Source organism: Chiloscyllium plagiosum, chromosome 25, assembly GCF_004010195.1.
Source record: "Chiloscyllium plagiosum isolate BGI_BamShark_2017 chromosome 25, ASM401019v2, whole genome shotgun sequence".
Classification (NCBI taxonomy): Eukaryota; Metazoa; Chordata; class Chondrichthyes; order Orectolobiformes; family Hemiscylliidae; genus Chiloscyllium; species Chiloscyllium plagiosum.
The window spans coordinates 2,437,379-2,458,719 of NC_057734.1; positions in this window are offsets into that span (position 1 = coordinate 2,437,379).

Consider the following 21,341-nt stretch of genomic DNA (forward strand, 5'->3'; position numbering starts at 1 on the left):
TGTTGGGGTGGTTACTTTCATAGTTTAGGACTTGGTCTGTGTGTGTGGCTTTCCTGTATACCCTTGTAGTGAATTCTCCGTCTGGTGTTCTCTGTACCATCACGTCTAGGAATGGGAGTTGGCTATCCTTTTCTTCTTCTCTCGTGAATCAGATTCCTGTGAGTGTGGCGTTGATGATCCGGTGTGTTGGGGGGAATTAGGCTGGACGGCTCTTTATCAGCTGGCACAATGGGCTGAACAGCCTCCTTCTGCCCTGTCAATCTTTCAAACTCCACTTTCCAAACTTATGTCTGTGTGTGGACAGAGCAGTTAAGAGAAGTCCTCAGAAAATGAACAACCATTTTGATTCCTGCTGTGTCACCGCTTGAAGGAGCAGACGAGAATGAAGAAAAGAGTCCCCAAAACCAATGGGTAGCCTCAAAAAAATCAAAAGATATCGTTGGAGAAAATCTCAGCAAGTGACCTTGAGGAAGAAACATGATCTTGTGCCCAGATGAATAGCTCTTTCAAAGAGCTTTACAATGGATGAAATAGATCCCTGTACTGACTGTTATAATTTAAGAGAAAGTGGAATCTCATAAATGGGCTGATGGGTCTGCAATCTGTATCCCCTTGCCTGGTGTTAGGATGGAAAGGGGAGAGAGAGAGCAATGTGCATTGTACTAGCAACAGATTCATTGTCAGATTTAATTTAAAGTGTCAACAAAATTATTTAAAAATTGAAAATGCCTTATTGGCACATATACTATCCAAATACATTTCAGCTGGTAGCTCATTCAAGTGAAACATTAAGTCTGTTTTTCCTTTCACAGAGGCTTCTAGAATTTTCTATTCTGGTTTCAGCACATAGCGATTGGGTGCACTAGTTTATGAAGTCAGGAATGATAGCACTCTTTAATCTCAATAACTTGATGCTTTATGCATTCCTTTCATCGTTGGCCTGTTGATACTGTAACGATGTAAGGTTTACTGCTTTTGTTTTTCATGCCCAGAGCAATCCTATTGTATTGGATTGTTCAACTAAGTAGGGTCTCAGGGTTAACATCCACATCCCTTATCGCAGGATGCCTTTCCATTTATGAAAAATAAACTATTAAACATTTACACCAACACAATAATTACAATTCAGTTTAGATACAACCTTTAAACCCTGCCTGTTTATTTCTATCTTAGTCTGTTTGTTATTACTCATTCATGGAAGGTTGGCATCGTCAGCTCAACCAGCATTTATTGCCCATTCCTGATTGACCTGGAGGAGGTCAGAAGTCACATGCTACCAGGTTATAGTCCAAGAGGTTTACTTGAGATCGCAAGCTTTCGGAGTGTTGCCCCTTCATCAGGTGAAGTCCAACACTAGAGCCTCCATATCTTGGCCCTGGAGAAGGTAATGGCCAGTTGCTTTCTTTAACACTGCCGTTCTTCCCTCATCCCATCTTCTTTTTAGCAACAGTCTCACTCTTCATTTCCCTCTTTATCTCAACCTGTCTCTACCTGCCTTTCATTTCTCCATTTTCTTCTGTCAATACTCCCTCTCTCTCGATCTCTTTTTCTCACTCCCTCTTGCCGCGTGGGACTTTTACAACTGAGGTAAACAATGTGAGTCTAGTTCTAGTAAAAGCAGTTAGGCTATTTAGCCATCACCCCTTAGACTCCTCTCACCCTCTGCCCACTCACTCCCACAGCCCCTTGTGTCATCTTAATGCAAACCCATGCCTGTTCACCCAATATGCACTATGTATGGAACTGCTGAGAAAAAAAGACAACTATTCAGAAACGTTCTTTTAAAAAAAGCTGCTGTTTCTACGACCCTATAAGAGCACTGATTGGACAGACCATTAAACCAATCAGTGCTCAATAACAGATGCTTCACATGCTTGTCTTAAACTGGTCCAAATCATCATTGACCCATTGTCAAAAGAAATTACAGAAAGATCAACTGATTGTAACTACTTAAAATGCATGTGCATTAAACAGTGGTGGATGAATTCTTAGACTGATAGATATTTAGATAAGTACATTGAAGAACCCAATTAAGGTGAAAGGGGGAAGAGAGAAGTTTAAAGGAGATGTGTCAGGAATCTTTTTAACACAGAGAATGGTAAGTGACTAGAACATGATGCTGGGGAAATGGTAGAAGCTGATACGATAGCAACATTTAAGAGGCATTTAGACAGACACATGAACAGGCAGAGAATACAGGCTTATTAGCGAATTTTGGGAGGATTTGTAGCTCAGATTGAGGTTCTGGATGCGGGTTTGCTCGCTGAGCTGGAAGGTTTATTTTCAGACGTTTCATCACCATACTAGGTAACATCATCAGTGAAACTCCGGATGAAACACTGGTGGTGTAGCCGACTTTCTATTTATGTGTTTCAGTTCCCTTGGGTTGATGGTGTCATTTCCTGTGGTGCCATCATTTCCTGTTCTTTTTCTCAGGGGATGATAAATGGGATCCAAGTCAATGTGTTTGTTGATTGAGTTCCAGTTGGAATGCCATGCTTCTAGGAATTCTCGCGAATGTCTCTGTTTTGCTTGTCCTAGGATGGATGTATTGTCCCAGTCGAAGTGTGTCCTTCCTCATCTATATGTAAGGATACTAGTGAGAGAAGGTAATGTCTTTTTTTGGCTAGTTGGTGTTCATGTGTCCTGGTGGCTAGTTTTCTGCCTGTTTGTCCAATGTAGTGTTTGTTACAGTCCTTGCAAGGTATTTTGTAAATTACATTAATTTTGCTTGTTATTCGTATAGTGTTTTTCAAGTTCATGAGCTGCTGTTTTAGTGTGTTGGTGGGTTTGTGGGCTACCATGATGTCAAGGAGTCTGAGTAGTCTGGCAGTCATTTCCGAAATGTCTTTGACGTAGGGGAGAGTGGCTAGGGTTTCTGGATGTGTTTTGTCTGCTTATTTGGCTTTGTTGCTGAGAGAACGGCAGACTGTGTTCATTGGGTACCCGTTCTTTTTGAATACACGGTATAGGTGACTTTCCTCTGCTCTGTGTAGTTCCTCTGTGCTGCAGTGTGTGGTGGCTCATTGAAATAATGTTCTGATGCAGCTTCGTTTGTGAATGTTGGGATGATTGCCTCTGTAGTTCAATATTTGGTCCGTATGTGTTGTTTTCCTGTAGATGCTGGTTTGAAGTTCCTCATTGGCTATTCGCTCTACTGTAACATCTAGGAATGGCAGTTTGTTGTTGTTTTCCTCCTCTTAGTGAATTTTATGCCAGTAAGGGTATTATTGATGGTCTTGAAGGTTTCCTCTAACTTGTTTCATTTAGTGATGACAAAGGTATCATCCACATAGCAGACTCAAAGTTTGGGTTGGATGGTTGGCAGAGCTGTTTGTTCGAGTCTCTGCATTACTGCTTCTTTAAGAACCCTGATATTGGAGATCCCATGGGTGTTCTGTTGGTTTGTCTGTAGGTTTTGTTGTTGCAGGTGAAGTGGGTGGTAAGGCATAGGTCCACTAGCTTGATGATACTGTCCTTCCTGATGAAGTTCATGGTGTTTGGTGTATGTGTATTTAGTTCTTTTTTTATTATTTTTTATTTTTTATATAATATATTTTTATTAAGAAAAAAATAGATTTTTAAATATATAACAAATACAAAACAATGCAATTCAAAACAGTACAAAAATAGTACAAAACTAAACCCAAAGAATAAAAAAATCCCCAACTCACCCTCCTGTATGAATGTATAAACGTATATAGAGAAATATAAAATTTAAAAAAAAACCTAAACTAGCTATTTAACTAAATAAATAAATACCTAACAACAAACAAATAATTAGTAATAACTCAGCCCAGCCAAACAAAACACTCATACATTCACAGTTCCTCCTCCCTGGATATTGGACTCATGAAACACAATCGTTACGGCGATATAAAAGCCCTTGTTAGTGTGGCAGTCTTTGGTTCTTCTAATAATGTAGTCAGTGTTTCCTTGACCAGGTTGATGTTGATGGATGTGAACAGGGCTGTTACATCAAAGGAGAACTACAGAAGCAATCACCCCAACACCCACAAACGAAGCTGCATTAGAACATTATTTCAACGAGACACTGCACACTGCAGCACAGAGGAACCATGCAGAGCAGAGGAAAATCACTTATACAGGGTACCCAATGAACATAGTCTTCCGATTTCTCAGCAACAAATACCAATAAGCAGACAAAATACGTCCAGAAACCCCAGCCACTCTCTCCTACATCAAAGACATTTCAGAAATGACTGCCAGTCTACTCAGACCCCTTGGCATCATGGTAGCCCACAAACCCACCATCATACTAAAACAGCAGCTAATGAACTTGAAAGACCCTATAGAGACAATGAGCAAAACTAATGTCATTTACAAAATACCTTGCAAAAACTGTAACAAACACTATGTTGGACAAACAGGCAGAAAACTAGCCACCAGGATACATGAACACCAACTAGCCACAAAAAGACATGATCCACTCTCACTAGTATCCTCACATACGGATGAGGAAGGGCACCACTTCAACTGGGACAACACATCCATCCTAGGCCAAGCCAAACATAGACACGCACGAGAATTCCTAGAAGCATGGCATTCCAACCTCAACAAACACATTGACTTGGATTCATTTACCATCCCCTGGGAAAAAGAACAGGAAGTGACATCACCAAAAGAAATTATGTCACCACAGGAAATGACAGCACCAATCCAGGAAATCTAAACACACAAATAGAAAGCAGCCATACCAACAGTACTTCATCCAGAGGCTCACTGATGATGTTACCTAGTATGGTGATGAAATGTCTGAAAACGACCCTTCCAGCTCAGAGAGCAAACTTACATCCAAAACAGGTCTATGGATCACGTGCAGGCAGATGGGATTAGTTTAGAGTAGCATTCTGCTCAGCACAGACACACTGTTCCTGTACTATACTGTTGTATTTTCTAACTAGGCAACAGGCTATTTCAGATTTGGTATTGTGCAATGACGTAGATTAATTCATAATCTTGATGTTTGAAGTTCATTATGGAAGAATGACCATTACATGATAGAATTCCTCATTGATACAGAAGGTGTAGTAGTCCAAATCAAAGCTAGCATCCTAAATCTAAACAAAGGAAATGATGAAGGTATGAGACTTGAGCTAGCTGTAATGGATTGGTTGACATTACTAAAAGACATGACAAAATGCAACAAGCTTTAAGATTGGGAGCAGTTTAGAATTCAGCAAAGAATTGTCATGAAATTGAGTAGGAGGGAAAAATAGAATATGAGAGTTACCTTGCAAGGGACATGAAAACAGATTGTAAAATATTCAATAAACATTACAGAAAATGCTGAAGACAAACATAGGTTCCTTACAGAGATGGGAGATTTGATAATAGAGAACAAGAAAATGATAGAGCAGATAAACAACAATTTAGTTGTGCCTTTACAGGAGAACATGCAAAATTGTCCCTAAAGTGCTAATGAGGCAACGATTTTTCAGAAGAAGAACTTGAAGGAAATTAGTATTAGTCAGAAAATAGTACTGTAGAGAAGGAGGGTAATGAAGGCAGATTAAATCCCCAGAAGCTGATCACCGACCTCTAAAGGAGCTGAAAGTGGAAACAATGACTATGTTGTTTGTCAACTTCCAAAATTCTGTTATTTCTGGAACAATCCTTGCAGATTGCAGGCTGAACAAATGTAATACTGCTGTTTTCAAAAAGGACAATGGAGGAACAGGAAATCAGCCGACTATGAGGCAAAGGGGAAGTATCTGGAGGTCATTACGGGGGTTGCAATAAAAGGCCATTTAGAAAATGTCAATGGATTAGATAAAATCAGTGTGGCTTTATGAAAGGGAAATCGTGTTTGACAAATGACTGGAGTTGTTTGTCTTCTTATCTGAGGAAGGACTGATTGATTCATTGATTTACTGACTTTTTTTGTTGTCACATGTCCTGAGTTACAGTGAAAAATGTTGTTTTATGTTCTATACAGGTAGGTCATAGCATACAAAGTGCATAAGAGTAGCAGAACAGAGTGCAGAATACAGTGTTAAAGCCACAGAGAAGGATGGAGGGAGTGCATCAAAGGTTGGCCAGAGTGTTTCCTGGGATGGCAGGTTTGATGCATGGGGAGAGATTGGGTTGATTGGGCTTGTATTCCCTGCAGTTTAGAAGAATGAGAAGGGATCTCATTAAAGTGATGGCTGGACAGACGGATGCATCGATGAGATTCCCCCTGGCCAAAAGGTCCAGCACAAATGGTCACAACCTCAGGACATGAGGTAGGCCATTTTGGACTGAGATGAGGAGAAATTCCTTTACTCAGACAGTGATGAACTTGTGGAATTCCCAACACAGAAAGTTGCGGAGGCCATGTCACTGAGTATATTTAAGAAAGAAACAAGAAGGTTTCCAGACTCTAAAGGCGTCAAATGGTACAGGGAGAAAGCAGGAATACGACATTGAGATAGAGGATCAGCCATGATCACTCTGAATGGAGGTGCAGGCTCAAAAGGTTGAATGGCCTACTCCTGCTTGTATATATCTGTGACAGGTGGCTGGCTGTCCATTTGTTTTAAAACTTAACAGATTACTTTGTTTGTGCAGGTAAGATTGGGCAGACACACTTGGAACATTGTTCGCTTCCGGTATCCTTCATGTGAAAAAACTGCTAATTGAACTTACCCCTGATTCAGATGGCTAGCGATGGGATTTGCTGGAAGCTATACAAACTGCAATAATTACAGAATGTCTAAAAAAAACTTGGTATCCAAGCAGCATAGATCTCACACTGCAGAAATTAAACAAGGTCATCCCAGAGACTTTGAAGTGCAGGTTCATAGTTCCTTGAAAGTAGAGTCACAGGTAGATAGGATAGTGACAAAGGCATTTGGTATGCTTTCCTTTATTGGTCAGAGTATTGAGTACAGGAGTGGGAGGTCATGGTACAGTTGTACAGGACATTGGTTCGGCCACTTTTGGAATATGGTATGGAATTCTGATTTCCTTCCTATCAGGAGGATGTTGTGAAACTTGAAAGGGTTCAGAAAATATTTACAAGGATGTTGCCAGGATTGGAGGATTTGAGTTATAGGAAGAGACTGAATAGGCTGGGGCTGTTTTCCCTGGACCATCAGAGGCTGAGCGGTGACCTTATAGAGGTTTATAAAATCATAGAACATAGAACATAGAAGAATACAGCGCAGTACAGGCCCTTCGGCCCTCGATGTTGCGCCGATCCAAGCTCACCTAATCTACACTAGCCCACTATCCTCCATATGCCTATCCAATGCCCGCTTAAATGCCCATAAAGAGGGAGAGTCCACCACTGCTACTGGCAGGGCATTCCATGAAACTCACGACTCGCTGAGTAAAGAACCTACCCCTAACATCTGTCCTATACCTAACCCCCCTTAATTTAAAGCTATAAAATGAGGGTCATGGTTAGGATTAATAGACAAAGTCTTTTCCCTGAGGTGGGGGAGTCCAGAACTAGAGGGCATAGGTTTAGGGTGAGAGGGGAAAGATTTAAAAGAGACCTAAGGGGCAACCTTTTCACACAGAGGGTGGCACGGGTATGGAATGAGCTGCCAGAGGAAGTGGTGGTGGCTGGTACAATTACAGCATTTAAAAGGCATCTGGATGGGTATATGAATAGGAAGGGTTTGGAGGGATGTGGGCCAACTGCTGGAAAATGGAACGAGAATATGTTGGGATATCTGGTCGGCACAGACGAGTTGGACCAAAGGGTTTGTTTTTGTGCTGTATATCTCTATGACTCTATTGTGCTAATCACAAAACAATTCCACCAGCATTGAGAAAAAAGTTAAACTTCACTGATGGGAGTAGGATTGTTAAGGGGCTTGACAGGGTCAATGCTGAGAGGCTGTTTCCCCTCATGGGAGAGTCTAGGACCAGAGGGCACAATCTCAGATTAAAGGGGGCACGGATTTCAGACTGAGATGAAGAGGAATTTCTTCTCTCAGAGGGTTGTGAGTCTTTGAGAACTCCTTTACCCAGAGTGCAGTGGAATGGAGATCTTGTTTATATTTAAGGCTGAGATAGATAGATTAGATTACTTACAGTGTTGAAACAGGCCCTTCGGCCCAACAAGTCCACACCAGAAGCGCAGCCCAAAGCGCAGCCCACCCAGACCCATTCCCCTACATTTACCTCTTCACCTAACACTATGGGCAATTTAGCATGGCCAATTCACCTGACCTGCACATCTTTGGACTGTGGGAGGAAACCGGAGAACCCGGAGGAAACCCACGCAGACACGGGGAGAATGTGCAAACTCCACACAGTCAGTCACACAGAGAGTTACCTGAGGCGGGAATTGAACCCGGATCTCTGGCGCTGTGAGGCAGCAGTGCTAACCACTGTGCCACCGTGCCGCCCTCTGGGAAAATGCAGGAAAGTGGACATGAGGAATGTCAGATCAGCCATAATCCTATTGAATGGTGGGGCAGGCTTGAGGGACCGAATGGCCTCCTGCTGTCCCTATTTTTTATGATCTTATGGGTTGGTGGAGATTAGTACAGAGACAAACACCAATATGGACCAGTTGCTGCTTTTCTGCTGAACATACTTGGCAATACTTTGTGGAGCCTTGTACTTGAAAGGATATTGAGTTCTATTGTACAATATTGTTGAAAGCTGCTTTCACTGTGTTGATGAGAAATGAAAGTGGATTGAGGAATGTCAAAATACATAGCAGTTCGTACATCACTATCTTGAATGCCCTATGTCTCAATGTGGTATAGTGTTTTATTGTCAGGACAAAATCTTTATCCTTCAAACACGTATAAATCCTCTCTTCCTTCACTTCATCTGTTCCTATGAGCAGTATTTCTGTTTTTGATCTTTCATTACACAATGGGCTGTCTTGGCATTGTTGGAGCCATCTGAGGGATATTAAATGATCAAAGCTTAATATTAACCACTGCCTGCAGTGACGGCTGGCACGGTTTTGAACCATTACCTTGTAAGATCCCTACTTGGCAAATTATGGTAAAATATCCGTGACCATAAATTCATTACCCAAATGTCAACCTGTGAACCCATGTCAGATTATAAACTTAGCAGATCAGGCAGCATCTGTGCAATAGAATCATCAGAATAAGGAGGAATTCTGAAGCAGAGTCATACAGGACCTGTGATATTCACTCTGTGTCATTCTCCACAGATACTACCAGACCTGTGAGTGTTGGCTTCAGATTCCCAGCAACTGGGTTAGGGGGGAGGTGATGGCCTAGTAACACTTCACTGACCTGCTATTTTAGAGGCCCAGCTAATGGTCTAGGGAACAGGGTTCAAATCCCACCAAGGCAGGTTGTGGAATTTGAATTTTAAATAATGTAGAATTAAGAGTTTAATGATGACCATGAATCCATTAACAGTTGTCAGAAAACTCATCTGGTTCACTAATATCTTTTAGGGAAGGAAATCTGACATCCTTACTTGGTCTGGCTTACATGTGACCCCAGGCCCACAGCAATGTGGTTGACTCTTAATTGTCCTCAGGGCAATAAATGCTGGTCTAGACACAGACACCCTCATCCTGTGAATGAATAAAAAAACTGCAACATTTTGTTTTCTTTCATTCCATACATCACCGGTGAATGTAACCAGCATTATTCAAGTACCATCACCCATCCGGATGATTATAGAAGAAAGATTTACATTCCCATCGTTTCATACCCTCTCGTGTTTTGAGATGTTTGTCTTATGTTCTTGAGGACATGCATTTTAAAGGATTGTGGAAAAATTAGTAAATTTCAAATTTTTAAAAGGAGTCAATAAAAGGACAATGGATTTTTTTGAAAAAAAGACACTTCTGGGAAATTATATGATTTCACTAATAGCTTGGTCAATTACTCAGAAATAACCTGCCTAGATCTCTTTTGTTTTAGTGGCGTTTAGTTTTGAAATGTTTTGGTTTACAACTGGTGGGGTTACAAACCTAATCAAGAAAGATTAATTTATCTTCTGTTTGTGAAACAAATTCAGTGTAAATCCAGTGTGGCATTGGATTGTCCTCTTGAAGAGTGACTGAAAGACATCCTGCTGTTGTGTTCCCTGAGCAAGTTGCGTCTGCCAAGACGGCAGAGACATCTGCATATGTGTAGTGAGCTGCTTATTTGTGTTAGACTGCTAGATTGATAGCCAATCTCATCTTGTTCCTTTAAGAACTGACTATTATTGACCAAATCTTCATCCCAAAGAGATTCTCTCCAGAGATAAGCCAATCCTTCCCCCCCCCACCCCACTTTTATGTGGGGTGTATGCATGTGCTTTGGTTTATTTAGAGGGAGAAGCATTTATACTTTCATTTTATAAATTGTGTGTTTTAACTAGTTCTGCGTGTTTTGAATATGTTTGTTTTACAACAAATCAATAATTCCATGTTTATTGAAGCAGCCTTGTTGATAGAATTTTAAATTTTAAATTTAGTATAGAGACAGTATATATTTGACCAGTCTAGATAAAACTGCCAAAATTTGTCTACATTTTAAACCAGGCATGTTGACTATGATTTGTCAAGATGTGGAAGTGCTGGTGTTGGACAAGGTCAAAAATCACCAGGTTATAGCCCAATGAGTTTATTTGAAAACACTAGCTTTCTGCACTCCAAAAGCTAGTGTTTTCAAATGAACCCATTGGAATATAACTTAATGTTGTGTGATTTTTGACCTTATGATTTGTCAAGGCATTGACCTGAGAAATTATCCAGGAATAGCTTTTCCTGATCTTCCTCAATTTTGCATGTGTTTGGTGCTATTTATCTTCCTGAGAGCCTTTAAAAACAAGTGTGAACACAGTTTACTCATTTCTTAACATGAGTTTCTTAAACTGTTTTTTCACAACCTCCATGTTTCTGTAGCTTTTCCGTTACTGATTTTAAGTATGTCAGGGCTTATTTTCCTCTGCCCTGACTGTTTAGGAGACTGCTAAACGACACAATTATTGTTATAGACATTTTCTTTCTGAATGGCCCGCTACTCTTTGGAAGAAACCTTTCTAAAATCATGTGTTTCTGTTTCACCTCGTTGCAAGGCAACAGCCCATCCTTTTTCTCTTCTACCCTTTTTACTAATGCTCTAAACTATTCACCTCAAGTGCTTTAAAGACCTCATTTAGATTTACATTAATTAAATTTGTGAAAACATGACATCACTCATAGAACTCAAAAATGAAACTAAAATCTTATCTACCCTGTTTACACACACATTATAGAAATACAAATCAAACTGGAAGTGGTACATGGTTCTCCAACTTTAGGACCCAATTGACTAAATAAGCACATTAATACATAACATAATTTCAAATAAAGTACAAACATTAAAGGATTAAAGGGATTAAAGGTGTTCACAAATAAGAAGGACTTGGACACAATAAATAAGTAGGAACTGTTCCTGGTGACAACAAGATTAGAGGTGGTTAACTAACCAGGAAGGGTACAAGGGCAGGGAGAGGCAGATGAGGTATGTTTTTTAAAGACAGTAAGTTATTGCAATCTGGAACACAATGCCTGAGAGTGCGATAGAAACAGATCCATTCAAAAGGGAATGGGATAAGCATTTGAAAGAAAAAGCAATGAAGTCTGTAACAATAGACTGGGGGAGACCAACAAATTGGATAGGTTTATCAAAGAGCTAGTACAGGTAATAATGGGCTGAGTGTCCTCCATGGGTTGTGACTGATTTTACAACACAAGGACTGTGGACAGAAATGATTCTGGAGATTGTTCCTCAGATGTAGTCTCTGTATTAAATCACTAATCGCCTTGTACTCAGAATCACGGCTGTTCATTGTGATCTGAATGAACAGACTTGTATCTGTTATGAATACCTGGAAAATTCATGATATATTTGAACAGCTTCAAGATGGAAATTTGATGTTATGATATGATTTTGCCACACTTGAAGAACTGCATACTGAAATATTCAAATTAAGGTGTGATGTTTTTGTATTGTACAAATTTAATCCTGTTACTGTCTGCTGGATTCCAATCTTCAGCAGTATGACTTAACAAAAGGCACTGAAAATATATTGTAGCTCCTAAAAGGGGAGCAAAGCTGCAGTGAATGATCAAACTGACAAATGAACCGAATCAATGTTTATGTCAAACAAGGTTCTATCCTTTAAGGGATAATTAGTCCACTGCAGACTTTTCTTCACGTAGATATGTTTTGTAGTTCATTCCCTATTTGTTGGTAATGGTTTGATTTTAATGTGTTTTGATGTTAGTTCCTTTAGTTTGAAACATTATTACATGTTTTGCTAGCTGCCAATCTGTTGAATATATGGTATAAAACTTAGCAATGGCTCATGCACAGATCTAGGTGAGGAAATTGTAGGTTTATGTTCCCTGAAAGAGGTTGACCCTCCCAGTGCAATACTGAGGTTGTACTCTAAATACATGGGAGAAATCTCTGCTGGTTATCCCATTGAAGGAGATTGTTTGAGGGATAATGGGTAGATACTTACATTGGCAGGATGTGATCAGTGGCGTCCTATAGGGATCTGTGTTAGGGCCTCAATTATTCACATTATGTATGAACAACTTGGATAATGGCACAAAAAGTCATAGATCCAAATTTGCCTGTGACACAAAGCAAGACAGCATTATTAAACAGTGTAGATTATAGCATATTGATATTGATATTGATAGGCTAAACGAAAGGGCAAAATAGCAGATAGAGTTCAGTGTAAGCAAGTGTAAGCAAGTGTAAGGTTATCTATCATGGATCAAAAAAGGACAGATCAGGGTACATTCCAGATGGTAGGAAGAGACTTGGGGCTCCAGGGGCATAGATCTTCAAAACAAGATGAACAGGTGCAGAAAATAATCAAGTTGCAGTTATACAGAACCCTGGTTAGATCTCACTCGGAGCACTGTGAGCAGATCTGGGCCCCACACCTTAGGAAGAAGAGATTGGTGTTGGAGGGAGTACACTGTAGGTTTACAGGCTTGATGCCAGGATTTCAGGGGGAGCTTATGAAGAAAGATTGTACAAATTAAGCTTGTTTTCTCTAGAATTTAGAAGGTTAAGGGGTGAGCTAATTGAAGTCTTCAAGATATTAACAGGGAAAAAAAAATAGATAAAGAGAGACGATCTCCACGTGGTTGGGGATTCTAGAACTAGGGGCACAGTCTGGGAATGAGGGCCAGAGCGTTCAGGAGAGAAGTTAGGAAGCACTTCGACACACAAAGGGTGGGAGAGGTTTGGAACTCTCTTCCACAAACTGCAGTGGATGCTGCATCAGTTGTAGATTTAAATCTGACACAGATAGACTTTTAAGCAAATGTATTAAGGAATATGGACCAAAGGCGGGAGTTATTGAATGGTGCAACAGGCTCGAAGGGCTGAATAGCCTTCCCTTGCTCCTATGTTTCTTTAAGGAAAGATACACTGACATTGGATGTAGTCCAACACAAATTCACCAGGTTGATTGGAGCTTTAGAGGGACTGTCTTGATGAGGATAAGTTGAGTAGGTTGGGCCTGTACTTGCTGGAATGTAGAAGAATGAGAGGCAACCTTTTTAAAACCTGCACGATTCTCAAGGTCTTGTGAGGGTAGATATGGAAAGGTTGTTTCTCCTTGTAGGAGGACCAGAGGGCATTAGTTCAGAGTTAAACATCACACAATTAGGACAGAGATGAGGAAGAATTTCTTCTCTCAGAGGACAGTGAATCTGTGGAATTATTTTACCACAAAGGGCTGTTAAGGCTGGGTCTTTAACTATATTCACAACTGAGATTGTTAATCAGTAACAGATAGAAGGGTTGTGGAGAAAAGGCAGGAAAATGGAGTTGAGGTTATCAGGTCAGCCATGGTCACATTTTTAGATTACATTACAGTGTGGAAACAGGCCCTTCGGCCCAACAAGTCCACACCGACCCGCCGAAGCGCAACCCACCCATACCCTTACATTTACCCCTTACCTAACACTACGGGCAATTTAGCATGGCCAATTCACCTGACCTGCACATCTTTGGACTGTGGGAGTAAACCGGAGCACCCGGAGGAAACCCACGCAGACACAGGGAGAACGTGCAAACTCCACACAGTCAGTCGCCTGAGGCGGGAATTGAACCCGGGTCTCCGGCGTTGTGAGGCAGCAGTGCTAACCACTGTGCCACCGTGCCGCCCACATTGAATGGTGGAGCAAACCCGATGGGCAGAATGGCCTTTTTCGGCTCCAACATCTTATGGTCTTACAGAATTATTGTAATGTAAAAACACAGCAGCCATTAGAACACACAAAACTCCAACAAACAACAATGAAGGAAGGACCAGATGATCTGTTGTAATGATGTTCTTTGAGGAATAAATATGGGTTGGACTGAAGGAAGAAGTGCTCTGATCTTCTCCAGACAGTGGGATCCTATGCATTCACCTCAATAGGGTTCTCAGTCTGACATCTCACCCGGAAGGACAGCACCTGTCCTTGGGTAATCTGACAGGCTGAATCTGAAAGACTAACTAATTATTACACAGAATATTATTCACTAAATCTGGTGAATAACAAATCCCCTGTCAGAAGAGACAATTTCCTCTATTTCACTCTGTCAACTTGTTCCATAATTTGGAAGACCTCTATTAAATCTATCCTTCACCTTCCGTATGTTAAGAAGAGCAGTTCCAATTTCTCCAGTCTTGCCCCTCGGCTCTGCAGTAAATCCCCTCTGCACCCATTCCAAGGGATTGCTAACAAACACGTAGACTGCTGAGAAATCCAACAGGACCCGACAGCATCTGTTGAGAGTGAAACAGAGTTAATGCTTTGAGTCCAGTGATCCTTTGGGATTTCCATCTCCAAAGACAGGGCCCAGAATTGGCCATAATCCTTTGAAACATTGATTCAAAGTGAAACATTGGCTTAGAATAACACAAAATACCACATTAAAAAAAAGAAAAGAATTGGAGTACTCAATAGGTTAGGACATTGGCCTGATTTTAGACTCAAAGAGTCTATAACACAGGAGAAAAAACTTTGGCCCATCACATTCATGCCAGTGAAAAATAACCATCTAACTACTCCATCCCATTTTCCAGCACTTGACCCATAGCCTTGCATTCATTATCATTGCAAGTGCTAAATACCTTTTCAATGTTGTGAGGGTTGTATTTTAATTCTGTTTGTGGGGTTCTGAGCAAATTAAGAATCTGGTTAACATCAGCTTGATGACCTTTCATTCAAACTGGAAAGCATTTGAGATGAATGGTATGTTATGTGAGTGCAAGGGCAGGGAAAGGGGGAGAAAAGGAACAAAGAGACAGTGATAGGCTAGAAAGTGAGGAATATTCAAAGTCAAAAGAACTGATGGCTTCAAGCCTTGATAATGAGACAAGTAAAGAACGAAAGCTTGCTTCTGGTGGATTCTGATTGGAGGGTCATTGTGATGGAGATGTTGACTCAGCTTCTCTCTCCACAGATGCTGCCCAACTTGTTGAGCGTTTCCAGCCCCTTTCTGCTTTTATAAAACAAAGGTGGATCTGGACGAGGTGTTGATGAAAATAGCAGAGTAACAAAGGAGGCGTTTCCTATGGTCCAAAAAAGAATTGGTGAAAGGTATTAAGCCTGAGTACGGTATCAATAGGTTTTCACCAAGTCCCAACAACAACCAACCATCCCAACCCCCAGGGGGCAATGTTGGTTCAGCTGAGTGCTAGTGGCAACACACTCTGTGCCTATGGGAACGTGACTGAAGAGTGTCCATTGACTTTCAGCATTGAACTGGACAGTGGGTTCAACACTGACAAAAGCTTCACAGTTCAATAAACACAGCAGAGCACTCAGTCCCGTGCAAAGGAACCTACCTCATCTCCATTTGCAGTAATTGTTGTTGTCACAGCAGGAACGAGCACATAACCCAGACTGTGTGTAAGTCTGAGATCTTTCAGCAGTGTAAATATGGAGTGTTGTTAATAAACCTCAAGACACCTGTCCCAACAAGAACCCAATCTTCTTGGCTTATGCCACAGGGGCTAACACACAGAGAATGCCCAGCATTATATTGTGCAGTCAGTGATGTTTTACCAGAAAGAACCTCAGCTGGAATAGGATGGAAGAGCATGGATGTGATTGGCAGCTGCTGCAGAGAGTCATAGTGTCATACAGCATGGAAACAGACCCTTTGATTAGATAACTTACAGTGTGGAAACAGGCCCTTTGATTAGATAACTTACAGTGTGGAAACAGGCCCTTCGGCCCAACAAGTCCACACCGACTCTCCGAACAGCAACCCACCCAGACGCCTTCACCTACCACTATGGGCAATTTAGCACGGCCAATTCACCCAACCTGCACATTTTTGGACTGTGGGAGGAAACTGGAGCACCCGGGGAAAACTCACACAGACACGGGGAGAATGTGCAAACTCCACACAGACAGTTGCCTGAGGTGGGAATTGAACCCGGGTCTCTGGCGCCGTGCTTACCACTGTGCCACCGTGCCGTCCAACTAGTCCACAGTAAACATAATCCCAAACTAAACTAGTCCCATCTGCCAGCACCTGGGCCATATCCCTCCAAACCTTTCCTATTCATGTACTTATCTAAGTGTCGTTTAAACATTGGAACTGTGTCCACATCCACCACTTCTTCAGGAAGTTCATTCCACATGTGAATCACTCTCTGTGTAAAACAATTGCCCCTCATGTCTTTTTTAAATCTCTCTCCTTTCACCTTAAAAATCTACCCTCTAGTCTTGAAATCCTCCATTCTAGGGAAAAGACAACAACCATTCACTCTACCTATACCCATCATGATTTTATAAACCTCTATGAGGTCCTCTCTCAACCTCCTATGCTCCAATGAAAAATGTCCCAAGGAAGGGGGAGAGAATTGGAGGGTGGATCTCCCTCATGGACATGGGGCAAGAACCTTCTTCCTTTATTCACAGAAAGCAACCTGCCAATGTTCACTGGTCTGCCTACACCACACACATTATGGTGTGGACAGTGTATAATCCTGATCAATCAGCTTGCTAACAGGCCAAATGGATTATTAGTTATTTATTGAGATATAGAAGTATTGTACAGACTTGCTAACTCATTACATTGCTGTTTGCTCACAATGAAAGTTACTGCCACCCCCCTCCCCCACCTTTAAGTACAAAAAACCCAAAATCTTGTGGAATAGAGAGAGATGACTTACTGTTCTAACTAAAAGAGGTTTTGTAGTTAACAAGGTATAGTTGAGTACATGTTAGAAATTAATGTTGACATGATAGACACTGTGACAGAGACTTTGAGGAGGATACAATGTTAGGTCTCAATCTTCCGAGATCCTAAGCTATTCCGCTCACAAGTGCATAGAGCAAAATCGGAGTGGATGGGGCTTATTGCACTCCCTATTATTGACCCACTCAGACTCCAATGCAACACTAGCCACTTCCACCACCTGTCCAGCTGGATCATTACAGAGGGTCAGTTCAGGGACAGGAGGGGGAAGCTGGTGGGAAGTTGCTGGGCTTAGCACCTGACATATTTCATGTGAGCCCTCGCGTACTGAATACACAGTGTAAACTCCAGCCCTCATTTTGGCAGATTAGTTAATTAACTATAGGGGTTAGAAGTCTCTGGCTGAAAAATATAACATAGTTGGAGATCATGCTTTACTTAATTACTCCGGTAGTTAATCACAGAACGTGACATATTCCTGCTAATTAATCACTAATTACTTAAAGTACACACATACTTGATGATTAACTATGAATTAATCACTTGAGGTAATATATTCCCAACTTATTGAACAAATGTCATTTCTTTTGCTTTTACAAATAACCTTCCACTCTTTATAATCTCTCTCCTTCTCAGTAGCTGTAAGTCATGCCTGAGATTCGATTCCTTAGCTCAGATCCGGTCTTTGTGAAGTTCAGTTTGTGTTGGTCTGATACAGGTGACATAGGGGCTGGTCTGAAGCAAAATTGGCAATGTGGCTTTCCTGTCAGACCACACCAAGTTGAATGGATTAACAAGATGCATTTAATTGTGCCCATTGGTAATTGAGCTTACTTCACTATGGAGTCCATAACAGCTATCTAATAACTGTGAGCTCCAGCCCAGCTGTCTGATTGGATACAATCCCAGCCATTATCCTCAGAGGCAGTGGTTGAAAGTCAATCGTTTAGATTTTATCCTTGCTTGGAAGGGTTCCAGGAATTTTGGGCTGCTTATCGAAGGAACGATAGATTGCCATCACAGGTAGTCTGAAGAAAGTTAACTCAGCTAATCTTGAGGGACTGTTTTACGAGGAGAAGTTCAGTAGGTTAGGGCTGTGCTCATTGGAGTTTAGAAAAATGAGAGGCGACTTTATTGAAACATCCAACATTCTGAGTGGACTTGACAGGGTAGATGTGGAGAGGTTGCTTCCCCTTGTCGGGGAATCTAGGACCAGAGGGAATAACCTCGGAATAAGGGGTTGTACATTTCAGACACAGATGAGGAGGAATGTCTGCTCGAAAAGGGAAGCAAATCAGAAGCTGTCCTCACCTCCCTTCAGTTACTGAGTGATCTTGCTGCCTTGAATATAGCTCTCCAGGTGGAACTGAAAAATGGGTTAAAGCTAAAGCTCAATGCAATATTTAATTGGGAGAAAGTGAGGACTGCAGATGCTGGACTTCAGAGTCGAGAGTGTGCTGCTGGAAAAGTACAGCAGATCAGGCAGCATCCGAGGAGCAGGTGAATCGATGTTTTGGGCATAAACCCTTCATCAGGAATGCCTGACAAAGGGTTTATTCCAGAAACCTCGACTCTCCTGCTCCTTGGATGCTGCCTGACCTGCTATGCTTTTCCAGCACCACACTTGGCAATATTTAATTGACCAACCCACCTCCGAGAGGTAGATTGGTTGGTTTGCCCTTGTCCTGCATTCACTCCTGGGATTTATAAATTGAGATACGCAGAACAAAAGCTGTGAAATTGTGGTAAATCTGTACAATACTCTGGTTCAGTCTTCACTACAGTGCGATGGTTGGGAATGATCGAGAGAGCTCAGAAAAGTTTTACAGGAATGGTAACAGGGATGAAGAACTTTGGTGATGTGGGTAGATTGGTGAAACAGGATTTAACTCTCCTTAAAGAAGGGAAGATTGAGAAGAGAATTGACTGAGGCCTACCCCAAATCAAGAGGCGCCTGGGGAGGATTCCAAAATCTGACTACTTTATTCGCAAAATGTAGGGTTCAACTAAGTACAAGATAAGTCCAAGTATGTTTAGACAAGTATCACCAGTTTATTATGTTATTGAAACCAGTCCAACATAAAATGACATTTAACCAGACAATGGATTCACCATTACTCAGTTTGTCTGCTGATGTCTCTTCCTTCCTTCTTTCTTTCTTTTTGGTGCTGCAAGTACAACAATTGAAAATGAGGTCAAATTAACCCTGTCCAACCTGCAACCCACACACAGTCACTTATGATATTACTTTCTGATTGGTCTGGGTGAGGACAGGTTCATTGTTAATTGGTACATACTCACACACTCACGCAGACCCTCTCTCATACACACCCTCTCTCATATGCACCCTCTCTGGATGTAGGTTTCATCCGGAGGCTCACTGCCGATGTTACCTAGTATGGTGACGAAACGTCTGAAAATGAACCTTCCAGCTCAGTGAGCAAATCTACATCCTGAACCTCAACTTAAGTTACAAATCTTCTCAAAACTCACTAACACCCTCTCTCTCATATGCACACATACACCCCTACACTCATACCTACGCACACACCCGCTTACAGCCTTATACTCCATCACAGTCACACACACATTCTACCAAGCATGCACACACACAAACACACTCTCTCATGCGCACTCACACTCACAAGCACACACACTCATTCTCTGTCTCTCATGCACACACGCGCACACACACACACGTAAGTCTATGGGGTGAATTTGTAATTTCAGATACATCCTTTTTTGCTCAAAAAGCACACAACCTGCAGGCAGTGAATGCAGGCAGTCAATCCATGGAACATTTTATAAATTCCACTTTGGAAACAGAACCAGTCTGACTCAAGATTGGGATACAGACAGACTCTAACCTCACAGCTTTAATGCATTGTCTGAGCTGAAATGTCACCTTTTTTGATAAAACTTTGTTATCTCAGGACTGTGACTTGAAAGAACTTCTGGGATTTACATATTAGTGAAATGAAACCTGCAACCCATTCTAAAAGATGAACAACTTAACAGTAATCTAGGCGTGTTCAGTATAACATTTCAGTTGCATGACACTGTAATCTTTTGCTATAAATTCTGTGTCGTATGATCCTGCGCCACAACGATCTGATGAAGGAGCAGCGCTCCGGAAGCTAGCCCTTCCAAGTAAACCTGTTGGACCATAACCTGGCGTTGTGTGGTTTTTAACTTTGTTAATTGGCTTGAGGGATGGTAGGTCAGTCTCTAATTGGCTTTTCGAGGTTGTGAACATTGGCTGCTATGACCTCTCACCCTCTCCAGACTGGTTCCTTTAGCTGTCAGTTATACACAGATCCATCCTCTTCATTATGGCTTTGTCATGGTTACTTTTATGACCTTTTGCCAAGATAAGAGGCTAGTTTGAGATTGTCTTTATTCATTTGTTTTAGAAAGAGTGGTATATACCCTTAAATTCCATTGGTTCATACTTTTGAAATCACCATCTCAATTTTTGCTTGTTTGGGATGACGTGCCATTAAATTGGACACTTTATTAAGGCCATTTCTTAGGTGCTTTTGTTTTACCCGGTGTTTGAATGGCTTGTAACCATTTTAAAGAAAGATACAATCTACAACGGAGATTGGACCACTGGAAAATGAGGCTGGACAAGTAGTAATTGGGAACAAAGAAATAACAAGGGAGCAAAATATGTACTTTGCATCAGTTTTCACAGTTGAAGACACCAGCGTCAAACCAGAACTTCAAGAGAGTCAAGGAGCAGAGGTGAGTGTCATGGCCATCACTGAGATAGTCATAGAGTCATAGAGATGTACAGCATGGAAACAGACCCTTCGGTCCAACCCGTCCATGCCGACCAGATATCCCAACCCAATCTAGTCCCACCTGCCAGCATCCGGCCCATATCCCTCCAAACCCTTTCTATTCATATACTCATTCAAATGCCTCTTAAATGTTGCAATTGTACCAGCCTCCACCACTTCCTCTAGCAGCTCATTCCATACACGTACCACCCTCTGCGTGAAAAAGTTGCCCCTTAGGTCTCTTGTATATCATTCCCCTCTCATCCTAAACCTATGCCCTCTAGTTCTGGACTCCCCGATCCCAGGGAAAAGACTTTGTCTATTTATCCTATCTATGCCCCTCATAATTTTGTAAACCTCTATAAGGTCACCCCTCAGCCTCCAACACTCCAGA